A 12,578-nucleotide genomic window follows, 5' to 3' on the forward strand; every position below is an offset into this window, starting at 1 on the left:
GCAACTGGCCAGCATGTTTATACTCCTTGTATCTTGGAAATGGTATCAGTGATGCAAGTAAACACTTGATACAGCATTGTGTGGCTGATACTCGGGTATTACGCATGCAACAGATGGTTCGATGCATTAATTTTTTTTATAGCTCCTCCAGTAGCTCCAAGTGGTTGAGCTGTACAGACCAGGAATCCCAGATTTGATTTTTGTGCTGACAGCTGAATTCAGCTGGGTTTGGGTGGTTGGGCGGTGGCGTGAACATTAATTGGCCCAATTTTTCCCTGAGTTTGGGGGCAGGGATAAACCAGATTTTCTGATCTATATGAATCTTGCTTGCGTTTGTGTGGATCATTGGTGAGAACTTAATTTGGGTCAGCTTTGATATCCACTGAAATCAACATGGGAAAGACTAATCCATGTCTAGTACCTGTTTGGGCAAGATACCCGAGAACACTTGTGGAACTGTGACCCAGTGATGAATCATCAACTTCAAAAAAGGTGGTGATGCAAATACTGGCAGATAAAGGAGGAGAAAAATGTTGGTCTGAAACCAAGTGGCAACTGGAACTGTTCTATTTTGTTCAAACTGGATGTTTAAAGGAAATAAATCCTATTTTGGGAACACAAATTTCATATTTGTTCTCTGGTAGATCTTTTATAACTGATGATTGAACAGAGTGCCTCAACTGCACAAGTGTTGATGTGGCATAAACAATTGCTCAAGCTGAGTTGAAGCAGAGTGCCAGTTTATTGGGCTTCAACTGCAAGTTGTTTTCAGACCTTTTCTGTAGTGAACTTAATTGAAACTTTTGTCGGATGTGTCATTCTGTGTATGAATTTGTGGATGAATAGATTCAATTGTATGAAGGAGGTACAGTTCTAGTGTTTTGTGAGGAAAATTGCTGACTAATGGCTTGCTGACAGCACACAGAAGCTGGCTTGGGTGTAACTCTCGTTGATAACTGCAGTAATATGTCAGACAAATGAAAATGTTGTGTGTTTTTCCACAGGAGTGTTTTAATTACTGCGATGTGTTAAATTTCAAAATACCTAGCTTCTTTCTTGCACTCCCTGTTTCCTTCATTCTTGCCCCCCCGCCCCATCAACCTCCAGCACCCAGTGTCTCTGTCACATGTACCTGCTGTCACTAGATTGTATACTTGTTGACGTTGCTGAAACTGGCTGGCATGAGATGTACAAGAGGAGCTTTGGTGCCTGTGCCTCTGTTCCCCCAAAGAGTACCTCCCCAAAATGGTATTGATAGCAAAAAGAGAGTTGCACTTGTATGTCATCTATGCACCTCACATTCTAAAGGGCATCATTGACATAACTAAATAATTTGAGGTGCATTTACTGATATTTGGGAAAATGTGGTAGCCATTTCATTGATAGCAAGAATCCACAAACAACAGTGAGATGATCCGTCCATTAATTTTTTGGTGGTGGTAGAGGGCTAGAACACTTCCTCTACAACTGCATTTCAACATTCACTTGAACCACTGGAGCTAGTAACTAACTGGCCCTTAGTTTAATGGCTCATCTGAAGGACAGCAGGATGACACCTCTGGCAATACAGTACTCCCTCAATGCTGCACTGGGGTGTCAGCCTTGATTATGAGCTCAACACCTGGAATGTGGCTTGAATCCACAACTTTCTGATTTAGAAGCTAGAGTATTAACCATTGCTAGGTATGATACTTGGAGAATTGTGCAGACATATTAGTGTGATTAACATTATGTAGCTGCAGAGTCTTAAACTATTGAACTTGCATAAACATTTTCTCTTTCTTCTCTTCCTCCCTTCATGGTGGAGCTGAGTTATATTGGAATCTCATTCCGCAAGGACCACTTGCTATACATCCAAGTGGCTATCCCTTGCGTGTCTGATCCTGGATTGTGTGTGCCAGCAGGCTAATTGACTGTGTGGCATTCCAGGAGAAGCTAATCCTGTTCTCAGGTGTTGTGCTCATATGTATGTTTTCCGGTGGGAGTCACTGGGAGTGGAGACCCTGGCTGATGCTTTCCATTGTTAGCTCAGGAGTGCTGAGGCCACTAGTAGTGATCTAACTTCTCCCACAGCTGAAACTGAATGTAAGGTAGCTTGAAATGTTCATTTTTGCACCAAAATTGATGAGTAGGAATCTCTTGTCCTGAAGCAAGAATAACCCATGCAAATGTCAACATTCATGCCTAAAAAGTGTCTACCATTCCTAAAAAGAATGCAAATGGTGAATATTTTGTGTTCTTATAGTCAGTAAGGCCAAAAAATTATTGGAATGTTTTATTAGGTTTGTCAAGTCTGTCCCAGTGTTTTTCTCCCCAAGTCACTTAGTATTGTCCCACACTATACTTGTTAATATCTCTCTTTCAAAGAAATATTTAATTTTTGATAGAATGTGTGTGCTGACATTTCATTAGAAGGAACATGGAAATATCCAAGTCATCTAAATCTCCAACATGTCCTCCAGGACAAGGCAGATGGATGGGAAAATAGTAATAGATTTTCCTTCCAAGAGGAAAAAGCCTATTTCTTAGGATCTCTTCAAAAGTGACTCCCAAAACTGCACATTAGTGGGCTAGTAGAACCTAATCATTCACTAAAATGGATGGGGTGTTCGATGGATAACAAAACTGAGTAAAATTACAGAAATGAAATGACTGCACTCTAATGGCAATTAAACACTTGAGTTCAACTGTGCCTATTTATTAAAGAAATATTTTTAAAAAACTGGTAAGACAATATATGCTCGCCACAGTCAGAATAAAGGCCACATGCCCTGTACAGATTCCTGGGTGGTTCTCGATTTAATCCAGCAGTCCTCACAAGTAAGGCTATGATACGGAAAACGTATGGAACGGATGACTAGGGTGTCAACAATCAAAAGTTTCCTTTCAGCTCTGCTCCTCCATGACCCTGGAATAGCTGTGTGCCAGTGTTTAGAGACAAGCCCTGGCAGTGATATTCGTGTTTACCCGTCCCTCCTTCCCTGTTTTACCTGAGTGTTAACTGATGTTTCACACAGATAAATGTATAAAGTTAATATATCTGTGACGTTTCTGGCCTCAATAGTTGTAAAATGTTTGCCGTATCCAGTACTTTGCAAACAATTGTTAGAGCGGTAACATTAAATTTGAGCGACACATCTGATTAGTCTCTGCGTGGACATGGCACTCTGCTGCTTCCTGTGAGCTTCGGGTGGTAGTATTGTTTATCAGCTTAGACTCTTCTATGAGTTGTTGCACTAACGCTTGATTTTTGTTTCCTCCTACTGGTTTAAAATATTGCTGGCAGAGCAAGAATTCCCCCCAACCTTGAGCCGAGCGAATGTTTGCTTTTCATAGCACCAGAGCTTGGCGTGGCTGATGCCCAGTGCGAGCAGTCTTTTGTTTGTAGAATGTTGTTCATTGTATGCTCCTAGGATGACATGGCCACGTGTAATAGGGGCCAGCACTCAGATCAGCCTTTGTGTTAGTTTGGGGGCAGCTATTGCTGGCTAATTTGCACTCTTGAGGTATCTGACCCTCCCAGGGTAGCAGGGTGGGGTTTTGAAGGGTGGGGTCAGCAGCCTTTCTTAGGGAAAAAGACTTAATCACAGATTTGTAGTTTTTGATGGTGTATGGGCCTCCATCCAGGTTCTCTGCACAATCTCTGTTTCTAAAGGACAAAAGGAAGACAAAGGAGGGAAATTTGCAATTCGTATTGGGGGCTGCAGCATGATTTGCTTTGTGAACCACAAAAAAAAGCTTCAGTTATTTGGGCTCTTCTATTCAAATAGGGCATCTGTCCCTTATGTGCTCTTGGTGAAACATCGTAAACTCACTCCTTGCTTTCAGAAGTAGTGGCGTATCTGGATTTATTTGCTTTTTTTTTGGAGTTCAGAATGTTGGGGGAGGGTTAGTTAGCCAATGACCCTGCTGAGATTTCTAGCGAGCATTCAGTGTTTAAGCCCTGACGCACAGTGGGGTAGAGGGGGAGGAGGGAGGAAGTGAATTGTCAAGATGCTTTCCACCTCCAGAATTTTGTAATCTTTACTGAGATTGGGTTTGTTTTGGCTCTTGTAAAACATTCACTTGCTGAGTGGAGGAGTGAACAGCTTTAGCAAGGATCCACTGCAGTGAAGTTTTTTTGCTAGGTACTAACTAGCCTGTCCTTATCACCACATTAAACCTAATCTTGCTGATTTGGAATTAAAAGTGGACTTTATTTTGAAAAATGGAATTGGATTAAAAGAACACTGCCCTGTGTTTTCCACCAAAACACCAAATTTAGCCTATCCAGGTGGGACCTAAACAAATGTCAGTTGATAGAAGATGTTGCAGCTAATTCTGTCGTCACCTCATATGTGCGTTCCCAGGGGGGGGTCATGGGATGATGACCACGGGTGGAATCTTGGCTGATTTCAACCCTCACCTGCCTCCCTGCCTGTTCCGCCCCTCCCAACTTCCCAGACTAAACTACAGAGGTCAATTCCGCTGAAATGAGTCGACTCTGTTCTGCACCAGTCAGCAAGTATCCTGCATGAACCCTTAGTAGGGTCCAGCAGCTGACTTGTGATAAGTGCTAAATAAATTACATTGTAGCATTCTTATGGTCAGTTTTTATAGACACTGCATGCCTAAAAGTATTCCTGAGGTTTGAAACCTCCTGTTTAAGTGGTAGCTTAAAAAGTGCCTGGTCTTATGCTTACTTTGTGAAATTATGGAGATTCTTTAACATTTAAGGAGTTTCTTTGTAAAGAGAGAGCCCCATTTTTATATATATATTTAAAAAAAAATTCTCTTCCTACCCCTTCTCCTGACGGAGCTTCATCCACCGCCAAGGATTTGTCTTGTGTTGCTGACTGGTTTGTCAGCAAATACTGATTTATAGCTTCAAAAGCTCTTCATCAGATCTTAACTAAACTGTTCTTTCATAGTTCAGTCCTGACCCCATGCTCTGTTTACATGCGTGTAGGAAGGGGTGTTCCTTCATCCCAGATTCTCACCAAACCTGACAAGTGACTTCCGTTTGTCTGTTCAACATGGAACTCATCTGGGACAGCATTGCTGTATCAGGCAGACTGGCGCCTGTGGCTGCGGCACTTCATCTCGGTTAAAGATCAGAAATGTTTCACTTGCATTTAGTTTGTAGCAGAATCATAGCGTTGAATGTAATTATTACATTTGTAAATTATGTTGACTTGCAGCCACTATTAATGTTGCTGGCATATTAACTATTTCCTGAATTATTTCTGCAGATTTTATCTGCATTTATCTGTTGTTTAAATTAACCGCTACCTCACCTCCATCTTTATTGTTTGTTCCCTGCCCCCAAGTTTCTTTTCTGAACTACCAAGTATCCACTTCAACCCCACTTCCTGCCACCATAAACTGCAATGAATTGGTGGATTTCTTTGTCACTAAGATTAAGACTATCTGACCAAGTGCTTTTGTTGCTTCCTCCATTTCCCTTTGCCTACAACAATAACTTATTTTATATAGTGCTTTTAATTATCCACAGGCACTTCATAGTGTTATCAACCAAAACGTGTCTCTGAGCCACATGGTGATACTAAGGCCGATGACCAATTGCTTTATCAGAGGTAGGTTTTAAGGAGTATCTTGATGAAGGAGACATTAATGGAGGGGATTCCCAGGGCTTGGGGCTTTGGCAACTAAAGGCACAGCTGCCATGGTGCAGCTAAAATTTCCTTTTGCATTATCCTTGTTGCTGAGTCCTTCTCTAGTCCCTTTCCTATCTCCCCATATCCTGTCTCCAAACTGATTTTGTCCATGAGTTCCACCTTTTGTCTCCTTGATCCCATGAAATGCTTTGGCCCCATGCAAGCTGACATTGCAAAACTGCTGACCTACCCATTCAAATTCCAATCCTCAACCATGTTGTTCTTGCAAACTAACACCCCATTTCCAATCTCCCTTTCTTGTTCACAGCTGTTGAATTTGCCTTCCAAATCTGTGGCCTTTTTTTCTACAACTCCATGTTTGAGTTTCTTCATCAAGTTTCTCATTTTGGTACAGCCTCAACTGATGATATAAGACACAAATCAAATCATTTGCTACAGTGACTGATGCATTTTCAGTCCTTGAACTCTGCAATCTTTGACAAGATCAATCACACCATACTCTTCCAATGCCTTTGTTCTGTCCAACTTGATTCCACTCTTAATTATCAAATCATAGTCAGAGCATCATCACCAATGGCTTCTATTTTGGCCCTTGCACCATTGCCTCAAAGTCCCCAAAGATTCGCCTTGGGCCCCCTCAGATTTAATCTATGTGCTGCCCCTTGTGCAGCTTTCACATGTACACTAACAAAACTCAGTTCTACTTCTCTGCCATCAGTTCTCAATTCTCCTTCTGCCCCTGTTTTGCTCGGCTTTGTCTGAAATCCGGTCCCACCTGAACCACAGTTTCCCCCAATCAAGGTTTGGGAAGAATGAAGGTGTCATCTTTTGGCCCCCCCCCCCTCACAAACTCTGTTGTTGTTGATTCCGTATCTCTCTCTCTCTTTCTCACTGTGTCAAGTTGTATTTGACTGTCATGGTTGCAAACCATCTATTTTAGCTGAGCTTTCAACTCTTAATCATTTTTATCACAAAGACTTCCAACATGGTGGCATTATCCTTCTGCTCAAACTCAAGAATACCTTTGGTGCCTCCAGACTCAGCTATTGTATTGCCATCCTGCCTGGCTTCATGTCCTCCATACTCTGTAACCATCAACTCATACAAAACTTTGCCTCGTCTCCTATCTCATTCACCCACCACTCCTTAAATTGAATTTTAAATAGGAGATTTTGGAGGGCTAGGAGAAAGACAGGAGTTTTTTTTTATTCGTTCAAGGCTCACTGCCACCACCTTAAGGGCAATTAGGGATGGGCAATAAATGCTGGCCTAGCCAGCGAAGCCCACATCCCTTGAATGAATTTTTAAAAAAAGGCCTGCCGTCTTTCTCACTGACATTGGCTCCTGGCCCTCCAAAATCTCCAATTTAAAATTCTCATCCTTGTGTTCAGATCCCTTCCTGATTTTCTCTCTCCAAATCTATGTGACCTTACACCTCCCCCCACCTCCCAAAAAATCCCTGTTTCTGGCTTAACCCTCTCTCTTTTACTCTGCTGTTGATAGAAGCACCATCAGTTGTCCAGACCTTTCCTTTGGAATTCCCTCACTGACCTCCTCCACCTTCCTCTCAATTTAAAATCCCATCTCTGAATAAGGTTTTCAACACCTCTCCTAATATTTCCTCCTTTGGTTTGGCATCCAGCTGTGCCTCTGTGAAGTAGCTTTTGGCATCTTTCTATCTTAACTTGCATTTACATAATGTGCCTTTATTAATGCTTATTTCACAGTGTAAAATATGCAGAGTAAATGCTTGTAAGTTTACATAATGACACTTTAAAAAGCTTTGCAGGGTGGTAAAGTTTTTTTTGAGTTTGCTGTAGGACCCTGTGTACATGTCCGTACTTTGTGCTGTTGTCTCCGTCTGCAGTAAATGTGTTGAGTTCCCAATTTCTGACTTGGTCTAACATCATCCTTAGACCAATTTGAATTGGTGATCTAAAGCTTTGCATCTCACGGTTCCTGTCAACATTCCTGCAATCTGCCTTCTCCTTGGTGTGAATGATAACTGAATATTTTTTCAGTCAGGCCCAGTTTGAGGAAGGGCAAAATTCTGTACTCCACGGGCTGTTCCCAGGGGCACACACCAAGACAAGCGTCAACTGTAGCTAGAGGATCATCATCTTGGTGAAAGATGATCTTTGGTCTGCCCGAAACTTGTTTGTCTTCCACTGCAAAGAGTTGTCCTCAACCGGGTGTTGCAGACTGGCACATTCCAGGGTCCAGGACTATCTGCTGAGGGATTCACTAGAGCTTGGGACGGCCGCTGCAGAGGCACAATGGGCTAAGGTCGCTGTCGAAGGCCCTTCAGCCACCATGCACCGAGGGGCTGGAAATTTTACAGAAACCCTTGGGTTTGCATGACCCACATTGAACGTATACAGTAAATATTGCATGTCTTACAATTGCATTGAAGCATGTCAAGAGTGCAACATGATCTATGTGAATAATTTGAAAATCATTGCACTTTCTGTAATGACCATTTTAAAATATTTTGTAATGTTTTTAGAAATTTTATGAATGAAAGTATTTTTTTGCGAAAAAGCAGTTTCTGAGTAAGTATCTCACTCAGCATGAGTTTCTGGTTCTTGTCAATAATAAATATTGTGTGAAAAAAGGGAAAACTAAGGCTCTAGATAATTGTGAGCTCCAATATTTGGTTCCCTTTCATCTGAAAAGAGGAGCAGGAATAACACCCTGCAAATGAATGCCTTCTGTTTAACCTAGGGGAGCATTAACTGTTTGAGAAATTGGCAGCAGTGTTTTGTCAGCAGATGCACTGTTGTTGGGGAGGTGGCGACGATTCGAAATGTCCATGTAGGATTGGATCTTTTGATTAATTATAGAGGATAAATGGATTTGCGATATGTTGAGAGGAGAGAGACCATATGGTGAAAAATTAAGCAGAATTTTAAAAAAAAGAAAACTCTTGTTTCTAAAGTGTTTGTCTTTTCTCAAGCTTATCCCAGAAGTAAAATCTAAATGATCCTTCAGATATTCCTTGATGATGGGGACCAGGCCCTTAAAAATTAAGTGGTTTCTTTGTATTCACAATGAACTGATGATGGAACTGTGGACAGGAAACTTCCCTATCTATAAACAGTCTGGTAAATCGGAAGTCCTAAACAAAAGCAAAATGTCCATTTAAATAGAAAAAGAGCTCAATGTTTCAAGGAGAGAATCTTGTCAGTCAGAAATGCAAAGTTTTGTTGGCTTAAAGTAATTTAATATTTTATGGAAAAGATTTTCACAGGCTGATGTAAATTGTTGTCTTGCTTAGTCTACCAGTGGGTTGCTGGCAAACAAGGAAATTGACTTGGTGCTTGTATTTGCCTCCTGCAGCATACAGAATGAGGTTTGGCTAATGTGGTTTTGGGTGCTGGGAGGACTTTAAGTCAGCAAAATGGAGATGACCTTGTCCTCAGAACCAAGTTAGCTGTAGGTGTATCTGTTGCCAACTGGACTAGTTTGCATGGAATGAATGGTGATTGATAACTTTTGAGCTTATCTGCAGCTTTTATAATTTAGGTGTAATTACTTTTCATTCTTTTGCACAGCTTTGATTGTGTTTTTTCTTTTTTCCGAAGGTGTTGAAGTACGTGGTTTCTTGGCACTGGTACCTTGCTCAAATTTGCTTTCCTTCACCTGTAACTGGATGCTGAGTGTCAGAGGGCAATTTAACTGGGGAGTGCAGCAGCCTAATCAAATCCTTTCCTTACTCGATGTTCCCATGTGTACTTTCTAACGAGAGGTCACTGCGCAGCAGTCAGGAGTGTGAATTTAGGCCGTTTTAGTTGCACAGCTCCACCACCTTCCCCCGGGCGATATGGAGGCAGTAGTTGCTCTTTGTTACCCTAACTGAAACCAGGTTAACTCAGCTGTGTGCAGGTATAGAAAATTGGGCATTTCTGCACTCGGGATCTTTGGCTGTGTAGATGAAAAAAAAATATTTCAGGAATAGTTCCTTGGGTCCATATCATTTAACTTGAGATCAAAGGCTACAGACAAGAGTTGTTTTATAAAGATAAAACAATAAGTTGATAAAATTGCTTTCTTGGTACGGCTCATGATTTCACTGTTCTGAATGTTTTGGGAAAGCACTTGCACACAGGAATGTTGATTCTTGTAGAGCCCTGAAATGAAGCTTTTATGAAGGACTGAGTGGTGAAGTGGGTGAAATACTAACCTTTCAAATCTGGGTTCAAACTCAGACCACATCCTGGAATGAAAATCGGTATTGGTTGTAAGCAGTGGTTATAAGATGCAATGTGGTTCTTAGTGTGTACAGGCACAGCATGAAACTGTCCCAAATTGGTCATAAACTGGCAGTCTCACTCAAGGGGATTGACCAAAACGTGATAAAATGTTCACTGCTTCTGGTCACCATTTGTGGTGCTGAGAGAAAATAACTGTTCCTTCACTGAAGATTAAACCTCAGAATAAAGTGTACAGAATACACACTGATTTCTACAGAACTTATGTTTTTCAATTGTGTATCTTCAGTTTTTAAAATTCCTCCCCAGTAGAGAAGCTGCATAGAGCAAGAGGCATCGGCAGAGGGAAATGGTGGATGGAGGGAGTCTGGGATGGGGAAACCTGTTAATTTGCCTGACTAGAATTTTGTTGAGCAGGCTGCCTGACAGAGTTGAGCATGTTGCTTGATCCATTTATGCTGCTCAGTTGACAGATGGATGTGTGTCAGTGTACTTGTGAGGTCTCTTGAAGTTTATGTATTGATTTTGCAGCCAGGAACCACTTGACCTTTTGTATGTGGCCTCATTGAAGACTGTGAAGAGTCTTGGTATGTTTTAATACATTAAAGACTCAATATGAATACTCCAAGTTGTTTTGTAGATATTGTTGGCATTTATATTTGATTTGGTTCTGCATCCAGTCTTTTGCTTTCATTCATGAATAGATATTTGTTTTTAAATGGTATGTGAGCTGTATATGTTGCCACTTTGGGTACATCCAAGGCCTTTGTGCACTTTTACAAGTTAATATGTAATCTAAGATTGCCTACCCTTTTTGTAGTGAATTATGGGCACCTTTTGCAATTTTTTTTGTCTAGTTATTTCTTCCTCTCATGAAGGTGTCCAAAGGTTCTGGCAGCTTTCCAGAACCATGCTAAATGAACCGGTGGTGGCTGTGTTGGATGTCACATCTAAACCGGTGTGAATGCTCACTTCTGAGTGGGTAGTGTGTCTGGATAGCTACTAGGAGCCCAAATCCCTTCCCTTCCCCACCACCCTCAGGCCACACTTTGTTGAAGGCACTAATTGCTCGCTCTGCTGTCCTTGCTAACTCATCACACACTGGGGATTAAATTTGAGGCTTTCATGACCTGTACATTTCAGTGTATCTGTTGGATTGACCCAATGAGCTATTGGAAAAGTTGCAATCTGAATTATTGTGTGCAAGACATTACCGATTATGTAAAACTTGCTTCATTCTAAAGCTGGGGAATAAATTTTCCAAACCGGTTATAATTGTGGGAAGATTGCTTTGTTGAAGTTAATTATGCTTTAAGTTAATATAGGTAGTTTGCTGTCTACAGAATTGAAGTGTTTGTGTATACACAAACTACCTCACAAACTAGATGATGGGAGTGTGCCTCATTTTGGGGGCGTGGATCATGACGGGCTTAAGTTACAGGTGGGGTTCATACAAAAACCGCATTGTTTCAACAATGTGCATCTTTCACAAGTTGTTCACAAGTTAATTGTAATACTAGTCTTAAACATGCAGTAATCCGTAAATCTGCCCTGCATGCCCCTGAGCTAGGGAGGGAAAAGTTGGCCATGGTTCTGGACCATAGAACTGGCTTGGCTCTGCTGCCCCCATTGGACAAATACCTTACTTAGCACTTTTGCAACAAGAATGTAACGTCTACAAGGCCATGAATGTGTGCTAGTGAGACAACTGTACACTTTGCACAAAGTGTACTGCGCAGTGCCTGTTAGTATGCCAGGTCAGTGCAGTTGGCACCTGATCCTGCGGCCTTTCTAGTGTAGCTGTATTCCTCTGTGATACATTTGCACTGTCATTTTAAAAATTTTGCACCTTTTCCTTGCCAAAATAGTCTGCCCCGCAGACGTGAGCCCATGATGGGATGGGGTACTTGTAGTGCTCTGGTACCTTGCCCAAGTGGATATTTTTGCCCATCTTTTATGCTAATTTTCCTCTTGTCCTACTCCACAAAGGCTTTGACAGTTTGAAGGGGAAAGTTCCGGTGGCAGGAGCTTTCTGCTGTTTCACCCAAAAGACCTTTTCCTTGTGAGTTTAGATGGATGGGTGCTTGCAGGCTATTGGACTACTTGCCATAGAGGTAGTGCAACGAATCTTCACCAGACTGATTCCTGGATGGAGGGATTGTCCTATGAGGAAAGATTAAATAGACTGGGCCCTTTTTCTCTGGAATTTAGAAGAATGGGAGGTGATCTCATTCAAACATAAATTTCTTCCAGAGCTCGACAGGATAGATGCAGGGAGGATATTTCCCCTGACTGGGGTTTGGGGGGGGGGGGTGCGCAGAACTAGGGTACAAGTCTCAGAATACTGGGCAGGCCATTTAGAATGAGATGAGGAGGAATTGCTTCCCTCGTTGGATGATGAGTCTCTGGAATTTTCTGCCCCAGAGGGCTGTAGAGGCTCAGTCATTGAGTATGTTCGAGACTGAGATCAATAGATTTCCACATATTAAAAAATATCAAGGGATGTGGGGTTAGTGCGTGAAAATGATGAAGTAGGAAATCAGCCATGATCTCATTGATGGGCTGAATGGCCTACTCCTCCTATGTACAAGGCAATATCAAAGACAAATCCAATCCAGTCATAAGTGGAGATTTGCTTGTGCACTTCTTTAAGTTGCTGCATAACAGCCAGGAGTGAGTACTGAGAGCAATTGTAGTACCCCTACTGCCGCCCCTGGTAAGAATTATTAATTTGGAGTAGATTAGAAGT

The 12,578-nt window shown here is 41.8% G+C and overlaps 1 protein-coding gene across 10 annotated transcripts in view; it reads left to right on the forward strand.

Annotated features, from left to right (window-relative positions):
- LOC121289032 (single-stranded DNA-binding protein 3) overlaps window positions 1-12,578 on the forward strand; it is a 154,817-nt gene that overhangs the window by 13,759 nt on the left and 128,480 nt on the right. The gene's annotated exons all lie outside the window — the stretch shown is intronic.

Source organism: Carcharodon carcharias, chromosome 16 (assembly GCF_017639515.1).
Source record: "Carcharodon carcharias isolate sCarCar2 chromosome 16, sCarCar2.pri, whole genome shotgun sequence".
Classification (NCBI taxonomy): domain Eukaryota; kingdom Metazoa; phylum Chordata; class Chondrichthyes; order Lamniformes; family Lamnidae; genus Carcharodon; species Carcharodon carcharias.